Source organism: Capsicum annuum, chromosome 12 (genome assembly GCF_002878395.1).
Source record: "Capsicum annuum cultivar UCD-10X-F1 chromosome 12, UCD10Xv1.1, whole genome shotgun sequence".
Taxonomy (NCBI): Eukaryota; Viridiplantae; Streptophyta; class Magnoliopsida; order Solanales; family Solanaceae; genus Capsicum; species Capsicum annuum.
In genome coordinates this window covers 159,812,505-159,823,253 of record NC_061122.1, presented here as the reverse complement: position 1 = coordinate 159,823,253, position 10,749 = coordinate 159,812,505, and the positions used below count along the sequence as shown (strand labels likewise).

The window sequence follows — 10,749 nt, the reverse complement described above, 5'->3', positions numbered from 1 at the left end:
AAATATTCTTCCTCGAATGTGGCTAGTTAAACAGAAAATGGTGAGGAATATAAGGATATAAGCTATTATGCACAACTGAAATAAAATGTATGAATGAATCTAAAACATACTGAGCTACTGAGCAAAATCTGTGAGTGCATGAGTTTACATGGAGACAACTATATAGCTGAATCTGAGACTGAAAAAGTGACTGAATGAAGAAATACTATTACCTTCGGTTGGATCTAAATTTGTGGAGAAGAGATGAGGATACTTGGTATGCATGTCTGCTTCTGCTTCCCAAGTAGCACCCTCAACGGACTGATTCTCCATAGAACTTTGACCAAAGGAACTTCTTTGTTCCTTAGTCTATGGATTTGATGATCAAGAATCTCTACTGGAACTTCTTCTTATGAAAGGCTATTATGAATATCTATACTTTCTAGAGGGACTATAATGGCTGAATCATCCATGCACTTCTTCAATAAGGACATATGGAATACTGGATGAATTGAGGACAAATCTGCAGGTAGCTTAAGCTCGTACACTATCTTCCCAACATGAATCAAAATCCAGAAGGGACCAACATATCGGGGACTAAGTTTTCCCTTTTTGCCAAATCTCTTCACAACTTTCATGGGTGAAACTTTCAAATACAAAAGGTCGTTAACTTCAAACTCAAGATATCTTCTTCCTACGTCTGCATAAGATTTTTGAGGACTCTGGTCTGCTTTCAATCTCTCTCAAATTAACTAAAATTTCTCCATGGCTTCAACCACCATGTCTGTCCCAATCAAAGCAGCCTCACCCACTTCGAACTAACCAACTGGCTATCTATATTTTCGCCCATAAAATGCTTCAAACGGAGACATCTAAATACTAACATGATAATTGTTATTATAGGTGAACTCAAACAATGGCAAATGTCATCCAAACTACCTTTGAAATCAAGAACACACGCCCTTAACATATCCTCTAGAGTCTGAATGGTCCTTTCTGCCAGACTATCTGTCTGTGGATGAACAGCTGAACTAAGATGAACTTGGGTACCAAGACCTTTCTAAAAAGCTTTCCAAAACTGGGAGGTAAATTGAGTACCCCTATCTGAGATGATGCACAGAGGAACTCCATACAATTTGACTAGCTCTTTAATATACAACTTGGTGCAATCTTTAACGGTTTAGGACGTGTGAACTGGTAAAAAATGTGCTTAGTCAATCTATCTACAATAACCCAAATCGAATCATGCTGATGACGCGAATGAGGTAATCCAATCACAAAGTCCATATTCACCTCTTCCCACTTCCAAGTGGGGATACTAAACTCTTGCAACATACCACCAGGTATTTGGTGCTCTACCTTAACTTGTTGATAAGTTGCACACTTGGCTAAAAATTCTTCTATATCTCAGTTCATACCAATCCACCAATAGATTTTCCACAAGTTGCAGTACATCTTAGTAGCTCCTGGATGGATGGAATAATGCACACCATGCGCTTTTGCCATAATTTGCTGCCTCAAATCGTCAACACATGGCACACACAATCTATTCTGGTACCTCAACACACCATCTCCCCCTTGGGAGAAAACCTCTACCTTTTGGTCTTTAACTAACTCCTTCAGTTTGACTAAACTAGAATCCTTATCTTGTTTCTCTTTCATATAAGAAACTCAAAGATTTGGAACTACTCTGAACCCAAAAATTCTCTTTAGCTGAATCAACTAATATAAAATCCAATCTCGCTAACTGATGAACTTCCAAAACTAACTCTTTCTTATCGCTCTCTATATGAGCAACACTGCCAATAAAAAATATACTAAGGGCATCTGCCTCTACATTCACTTTATTCGGATGATACAACACACTCATATCATAATTCTTCTATAATTCTAACCACCTTCTTTGTAAACACATCAACATACACCCTATAAAGATAGTGCCTCTAAATTTTCAAAGAAAAAACAACAATAGCTAACTCAAGATCATGGGTAGGGTAATTTTTTTCGTGAGGTTTAAGCTGTCTGGAGGCATAAGCTATAATTTTTCCTCTCTGCATCAAAACACAACCTATACCGACTCTAGAAGCATCATAATACACTACAAACCCATCTGTACCATCAGATAGTGTTAAAACTGGAGCTGAAGTGAGTCGAGTCTTCAACTCCTAAAAACTCTTCTCATATGAATCTGGCCAATGTAACTTAACTTTCTTCTGAGTTAATCTAGGCATAGGAGATGCAATGGACAAAAAACCCTCAATGAAACGCTTGTAATAGCCAGCTAAACCTAAGAAACTTCTAATATCTGATGGACAAATAGGTTTAGGCTAATTCCTTACTACTCTTGTCTTTTGGGGATCAACTCTAATGCCCTCACTGGAAATAATATGACCAGGGAAAGCTATATACCTTAGCCAAAATTTGAAATTTTTAAATTTGGTGAATAGTTAGTGGTCTCTAAGAGTTTACAACACAATTCTGAGATGGTCTGCATGATCATCCTCACTATGGGAATAGACAAGGATATCTCTATAAAGATTATTCAAACATATCCAAATATTGTTTAAACACTCTGGTCATCAAGTCCATGAAAGTTGCTGGGGCATTTGTTAGCTCGAAAGACATATCTAGAAACTTGAAATGACCATAACAAGTTCTGAAAGCTCTCTTTGGAATATCATATTCCCTTACTCTAAGCTAATAATAGCTAGATCTAAGGTCTATCTTAGAGAGGTAACTTACACCTTGGAGTTGGTCAAATAGATCATCAATTTGAGAAAGAGGATATCTATTTTTGACTGTGAATTTATTCAGCGATGATAGTCAATGAACATTCACAAAAAACCATCTTTTTTCACATGAATAGGATAGGAGCGCCCCATGGAGAAGAACTAGGCTTTATGAAACCTTTATCTAAAAGATCTTTATGCTGCTCTTTTAACTCCTTAAGCTCGACTGGATCCATACAATAAGAAGAAATAAAGATAGGTTGAGTATCTAGGAGAAGGTCAATACCAAATTCTATTTCCCTACTGGGAGTTACCTCCGGAAAATTTTCAGGAAAGACTCCAGGAAACTCATTGACTACTCGTACTGACTGAATTGTTGGAGTCTCAGACTTAGTGTGTTTGACTCGAACTAGGTGATAAATACATCCTTTGGAAATCAACTTTCTAGCTTTAAGATAGGATATGAAATGACTTTTGGGAGACACTGAATTATCTTCCCACTCAAAGACTAGCTCATCAGGAAACTGAAACTTCACCACTCGGGTGCGACAATCTATGGATATATAACAAGAATAAAGCCAATCCATTTTAAGAATAAGGTCAAATTCAACCATATCTAAGTCTATTAAGTCTGCCAACATAATTTTATGAAGGACAGTTATAAGACATTTTCTATAGACTTGTTTGGCAACAACTGACTCACCCACAGGGGTAGAAACCAAGAAAGGCTTAGGAATCTTTTTAGGGCCTATTTCAAAATTCACTGCAATTAACGGGGTCACATAAGATAAACTCGACCTGAGGTCTAACAACATATAAACATCAAGGTGAAAGAGGCAAAGCATACCGGTAACAACATCTGGGGAGCTCTCTTGCTCCTGATAGGATGGTAAGGCATAGAACCAATTCTGGCACTGACTGCTACCAGTACTAGATGATGCACCCTGATGAGGGTTTGGATAAGCTGTGGGAGCTAGTGCACTAGTAGCCTAAGTCTGGGGATAAACATACCTGTTCCCCTGCTTAGCATACAGACACTCCCTAATTCTATGACCCAACTTTCCACAACCATAACAACCTTTTTGTCCCATCAAACACTCACAAGGATAATTCTTACCACACTTAGAACATAGAGGGTAATGGGTCTTCCACTCATACTATTTTGAGATCTGGACATAGAAGACTTACCCTACTGCTCCTTCCTAGCTCTGGGAGTGGGAGTACTAGCTGAAGATGGTGCTGGCATAGATGAACGATTCTATAATCGTGAATAATTTCTACTTGCAGAACTTGACTAAATATACTCAAACTGCCAGTTCTAGCCTTCTTATTACTTATATCTTTCCTTTCAACTTTTCTGCCTTAATCTGTTGGGCATGAGTCATCAATCTAGCAAGATCCATATATCCAATAAGCATAGCCATCCTATACTCCTTGACTACCAGTCCAAACACTCTAGTAACAAACTTACTCATACTATATCTAGTGTCAGCTATCAACTCAGGAGCATACTTAGATAACTGGTTGAACTTAAGGTAGTACTCCTTCATTGTCATTGAGCCCTGCCTCAGGTTTATGAAATCCTCAATCTTGGCTGCCACAACTCACGCAGAAAGAACCGATCTAGAAAAGCATCCTAAAATACTTGCCAACTCATGGGAGCTACATTCTCACCCTTACCTTTTTTCTACATAACTACCCAATCATAAGCAACATCCTCCAGCCTATAAGAATCTAATTCCTTACTCTTCTCTTCAGTAACATGCATAACTTGGGTGATCTTTACCACCTCATCAAGATATAACTGCAGGTCCTCACCTACCTTTGACCCAAAGAATTTAGGTGAATTCATTCTCATAAAGTCATAAAGTTTGGCTAAAACTAAATCACCCTCTTGCTTGCTAATGTGGAACTGCATCCTGATTATTAGCCTAAATATTAGCAGTCACAGCTTAAGCTAACATCTGTAAGATAGCCCAAAATTTTACATGGGATATATTCTCGTTTAGTAGGTCAGTAGATGGGGTGGCTGGTTATTATTTCTGCATCGTTAGCTCGATGAGGAGGCATTTTCAATAACTGTCATGAGAGAGCACAAATTAAAAGTAGATATAGATACCATAAGCACAATAGATTATGAAACAAAGAGATGATTTCCTAAGAACATCACATAGCCTCTTTCTCATGAATGTGGTGCGCTCTATACCCATGATAAAGACTCTACGTAATGCGGCTTGTCTGACTCGCTAGGACTCTTATAAACCTTAGGCTCTGATTCCAAGGTTGTAACACCCCAAAACTTGGTTCCAAGAAGTCATAAAATGCTCAAGACTACGAGTAGCCTTAAGCTATCCCTGTTTGTATGCTAAGTCTGAATCTTATGACAAGGAAAATATAGACATAAAAGTCATCCTAAATGCAAAATTCATCTGAAATAATAGAGAATAATCTAAATATAATCTTTGAAAACCAAATACTATAAGTTTGAATCAAATCTAATAGTCTGACAAGCCTCTACTACTAATAACTAGAGAGCCACTGGGACAAACCCCCAGCTGACTTGAACTATCTGATAAGAATACTGAATCATCTAAGCTAAAAATTTGAACAACTAAGTCCCCAAACTATGAGGACTTACTAACTGTCAGATGTAGATAGAGATGCCTAAAAATCACTCACGTTGTTAGAACTGAGCACCTGAACCTATATTATATGACAATGTAGCTCATAGACATATATGTGGATCAATACTTTGAGGATGTACTAAGTATATGGGGGTGAATGCATAAGTAAATCATCATCTCATCATCATCCAAATTTATAAAAATAATGCATGCCAAATGTAAATGACTCACATAAACTTGAGTAATTGAGAAACTGAAGTCTGTAATCATAAGTAGTAAAACATATTGAATAAATCTGGTCAGTCATAACATTAAGTTCTAAAAGTTGTACTTGTACTCTCTCTTTAAGTCAAAATATCTAAGTGTAGAAAGGACTTACTCTTATATGTAAAATCTGAAAGCTAAAATTTGTAACTGATGTCATTCTGTAATGCATAATCTGAAATAAAGTTGTGAGCCTTTACACTTAGTTTTCTAAAGTCTTTTTCTGTTTTTCCTTTTTGTTATGCTATAAGCTTAAAACTTTTGAGAATTAACTTAAAAATTGTTCTGCAAGAAAGGTTCTTCTAAACTACATAAAATATGTGAGCTAACATAGAGTCTAACGTCTTATCCCCTATGGGGAAAACCTCACGATAGGGAGAGGTGTCATACTTTTGCCAAGGAGTATAACCTAATCTAAGTGATCACATCTGTATTTGTCATCCATATAGAAATAGGAATGATCTGAATCTTTACCTACGTTGACTACATAGTTTTGTGGAAGATAGGGCACGCTAATCCCACATTTCTTGCTCGGTGCTAAATACTACTCCCTTTTAATCTGTATGCTTATTCTTTTAGAAATCTACTTAAAAACTAGCATAAGGGTTTATTATGAAACCAATTATACATTTATCTAATTTAAATTTGTAAGTAAAGCTAAATTGATTTTTGTTAATCTGTAATGAGTCTATAAAGTGGATTCCAAATCTTATTTGAGGATCATAGATCAAAGATTTATTGAAAATCTATAAATAATCTGATCATAGGATGCTTAAAGCATTATTTTTTCATGAAATATCAACATATAAACTTGGGTTTAATAACCCATGCATCAAGTTCATATCAAAACATCAAAAAGTTCATGCTTGATAATGTAATCATTGATAATTCAACTCAGAATCTATATATATATATATATATATATATATATATATATAATAGACATGCAATTCATCTTCTAAATCACTTGAAATCTCAAAATCATCAACTAGCATATTTGGGTATAAACGCTAATTTGAAATTCTTTTAAAATCATGTAGATTCGTAATTTAAAGCTACGAAAGAGAATCCTTGTTCATAAACCCCACATGCATTGTTGATGAATTTTAATGTAAAATCTTGATTCTTGACTTTCTAATGGTGTTCTTGAAGCTTCCTCTTGAAGTTTTTGAACCCAAAACTTTGAATTATAAGATTTCTTGGAGTAGAAGTTATGGAATTTTTTTCTTGATTTTTAGAGCTAGAATTTGTTATTAGAGATAAAAAGATGAATAATGAGGTATCTTTTTTATTTGCGGCTAAAATTATGTGTTTTGGGTGGAATAAAAGTAGAAAAATTAACTCATTTACCCCTTGGATGCGGATTTTAATTACAAAAAATTTGCACCCAGCAACGCGCAGACTGACATGTCGCATCGATGGAGTCAACGCGATGGCTGATGCTACGTATTGAGATCTCGTCGGCTCATTGGAATTTGCACTGGGAGTATGGAAAAATATCTATCGATGGATAGGCAACGCAATGCATTGACTCACTATTTTCAACATCCTAATGAGCTTCTAACAAGGTTTGAAAAATCCGCAACTCGCCTCAGAACACCCATTGACCTCCCAGATCATGAATTGACTTAAAATCGACACTTTAAGGTCATAAGGATCATAAATAAAATTATGGAAATACCGAGGTCCTAAAATAAGACTAAGTGCCATTACTTGGGTGAAGTTTTCTAACTTAGGTGAAGTTTTCTAAGTCTGGGACCTCTGTTCATGCTCTAAAGGACTGAGTTAAACTAGGATTTTTGCGAGGTATTACACTTTTCAACTTTAAGTGCTTCTTAGCTCCCTCATTTGCCTCTTTTCTCTTTACATTATATGGGTTAGGCTATAAATATTTACCATTAATTATGACTCTTATCTCTTTGACCACCTCACATACACCTTTCTTGGTTTATCTTAGCAAATCATATTAATTCCCCCCAAACTTGGAGTTTGAACCCCCCTTACATTATTCTCCCAACTACACAAACCCCCCAAACTTAGGATTTCACCTATATTTCATTACTTTGAACTGTTCAATGCATCAAAGGAGGTTAAATACCAAAAGGAAAATTTTAAAAGTGGTTAGCTATTTTAGCAAGGTTATCATTACAAAAATAAAGAAAAATGGGCAAAAAAGGCTTAAAGGATCTAACTAGGAAACTATGTTAAGGTTGGAATTTGGCTATGTGATGGGTCAAAAATTGCCTCGGGTCATTCTCCAAACCAATCTTTTCTAAAATTTTGCTTTGAACACACTCGAGGAACAATTTGGTGTATTGAGTTAGTTTGGATTTTTAGCTAGCTTGCTTTGGTTTGAACTTTTAAATATTTGTTTGTGATTTTATTTTGTTCCTTGTGTTAGGTAGATTTTTATTTTTGTTTATTTGTTACTATGGCATCTTGGAATGAATATGAGTTTGGTTGTTGGAAATCTTATCTTAATAATTCAGGTCCATATTGTGGTGGACCCCACTTTTGGCTAGATTGTAGATATGCTCCCCAAAAAGAGATGCATGCACTATCTCGATCCTCTTGGGAGTATGATTGTTCCTTATGTGGTGGTCGAGATGGACATTGGAGCGATTGTCCAAATGCCCCTCCCCCATTATACTAACCCAAATGCTAGTTCTTCTTATGAGTTTGATAGGTCTTATGATTAGAAAAAGGAAGAACTACGTGTCGGATACAATAGTGTTGAATCAATACTTTAACTTATATTGCATGGGGTGGAAACAACAGGGGGATAACATTTATCTCATTCATCAAGCCGTGGGAGATACCTACTCTTCAAAATGGGTATTGAGTCTGACATCTAAAAAACTGTGAACATACCTACTTTTCAAAATGAGGTTAAAGAAGATAAGATATCATTCCACATCGATTATGGAGAGCTTGATAGTAAAGAAACCTTAATATTTGCCCCACCAACCGAACAGAACATGAGCGATGATGCCAAAATTGAGGAAATAGCATTAGAGACGAAAGAAACAGCCAAACAAATCCTTTGTGAAGACTCTAGCTCATTTTATAGTGAGAATATTGAGAAAGATGCGACTTTGGAATTAGGAAGAAGACCTCACTCAAACCACTTTTCAACATTATGCTTGGTGGATGTGATGAAAGTCTAACAACCTAAGTAAATGATGAATTTTGGAGATGAGGAGGAAAACTCCTATATTTTGGAGTTTGTCATTCCAAAAGGGTAAAATGAATCCCTTCACTTGAAGACCAGAAAAATGCAAAATTTGATGAGTAACAAGAAGCATAATCCCAAGATCCATATCTAATTGATTATTCTCTAATTATCTGTAGCCCTGAATTAGTCCTTTTGAAGTACGTAAATAAACACTAGCTTTGACACTCACTCAAACCCCCAATTTTTACATATTTATATTCTAGGTTTGAATTTAGCAAGTTTCTTTTATTTTGAGCTAATTCCATTGCCACTCACATTGTTCCTCATGGATTTGACCCCTACTAAAAGCTGGGTAAATATATTGACGACGAATGCCTTGCACTTAAATTGATGTGTAAGTTGAGCCTTATCAAAAATAGCGTCGTTGTCATGCTTAGAATTTCATGGTTCCGACCTTGATTATGCCTTGCTCTTGAGAGGCAAGGTGGAAACCCTCCGAACTTTTAGGCAACACACTCAACTTTTCATCAAGCCTTTCTTCCTCCACACTTTCACATGGTTCAACTTCTCCTGCATTTATCACACTTACACTTTCCATTGGGACTCCCAACATATGCTCAATTAGGAGCTCAAGGTATGACATAACCTTGACCATATTCACATCTTTCTCTTCCTCTTCACCTTTTTCATCTTGGAACACAAAGGATGTGGTGTGAGCCCCCATGTCCACCTTGATATCCTTTATGTCCCAACCCATAGACAAAATTGCCACTTGATCCAGTACTTTTTATGCAACCGCATATGATAATTTAATAAATGATCCGCCGGATGTATTGTCAACTATGGCTTTATTTAGTTGGTCCAGTACCCCATAGAAGATTTGGAGAAGCATCTTCTATGGTATCTCATGGTGAGGGCATTTCAAGAGATTCTCCTTAAATCTTCCCTAAGCTTCGTACCACGGTTCTTCATGAAATTGGTGCAAACTAACAATTTTATCCTGCAACTATAACATTTTCGAAGGTGGGAAGTATTGACTTAAGATGGCTTCCTTAAGATTTATCCATGAGGAGATGGACCCGATAGGTAAAGATCTTATCCATAGCACAACCTTTCCCATTAAAGAGAATGGGAAAAGGCGCAATCAGATAGACTCTTGGGATATATGTGCAATATTGAAAGGAGAACAAACTTCTACAAAGTTCTTCAAGTGCAAATTTGGGTCCTCATGGGCTTGACCCCCAAAAAGTTCCTTTAAATGAAGCAGTTGTAGCATAATACTTGTGACATAAAATACTCTATTTTTCTTGGGGTGGGGGGGATGTGAATAGCATTCTCATGATCCTCGGTGCCAAGATAATCCGAGACGTCTTTACTCATGATTATGTTGATTTAAGAATAATGATTACCTAATCAAAAATAAAAAACAACAAAGAAAGTAAATCAAAATCACCATGGGTATACCCAAGTAAAAACACACCACACAAGTGAAATCTAAATTTTAATTCCTAATAACGACGCCATTTTATAACACTCACCCGTACCATATGAAGTAGTATAGGATGGCCGTTGTCAATAGCTCAACTCTTGTTGAGGTCGAATCCACGAGGAGTGAGATTTAAATATCAAATCCTATGGGTGCTTTAATTACTAAGAAGATACCCGGAGTGTATAGAAAAAACATGTAATATAAAATATATGTGTGTGTGTGTGGGGGGGGTTGGTTTGGAGTAAGAACTTTTCAATGCCGAGTCAAACAACACATTATAATAACACTTTTAGTTTAGAATTCGATTTAGGATGAATCTTGGGATTACGTCTACCTAAGGGTAAGGTGTGCATAGGATCTTGGTGGCTTAATATGACTTTGAATTGTTGCGTACATGGTAGGCTAGGTCAAAAATCTTTGACGTTAGTTTGTTAACAAAATCTCAAAGATGTCACTCCTTGGCTCTTTCGAGAACCTAACGAGTGTATC

General features: G+C 36.4%; 1 non-coding gene across 1 annotated transcript; it reads left to right on the top strand.

Annotated features, from left to right (window-relative positions):
• Nucleotides 1–9,673: 9,673 nt before the first annotated feature.
• LOC124889907 lies at nt 9,674–9,779 on the top strand. Its single transcript, XR_007048820.1, has one exon. It is a non-coding gene; the product is annotated as a small nucleolar RNA R71 (small nucleolar RNA).
• The last annotated feature ends 970 nt before the right edge of the window (nt 9,780–10,749 follow it).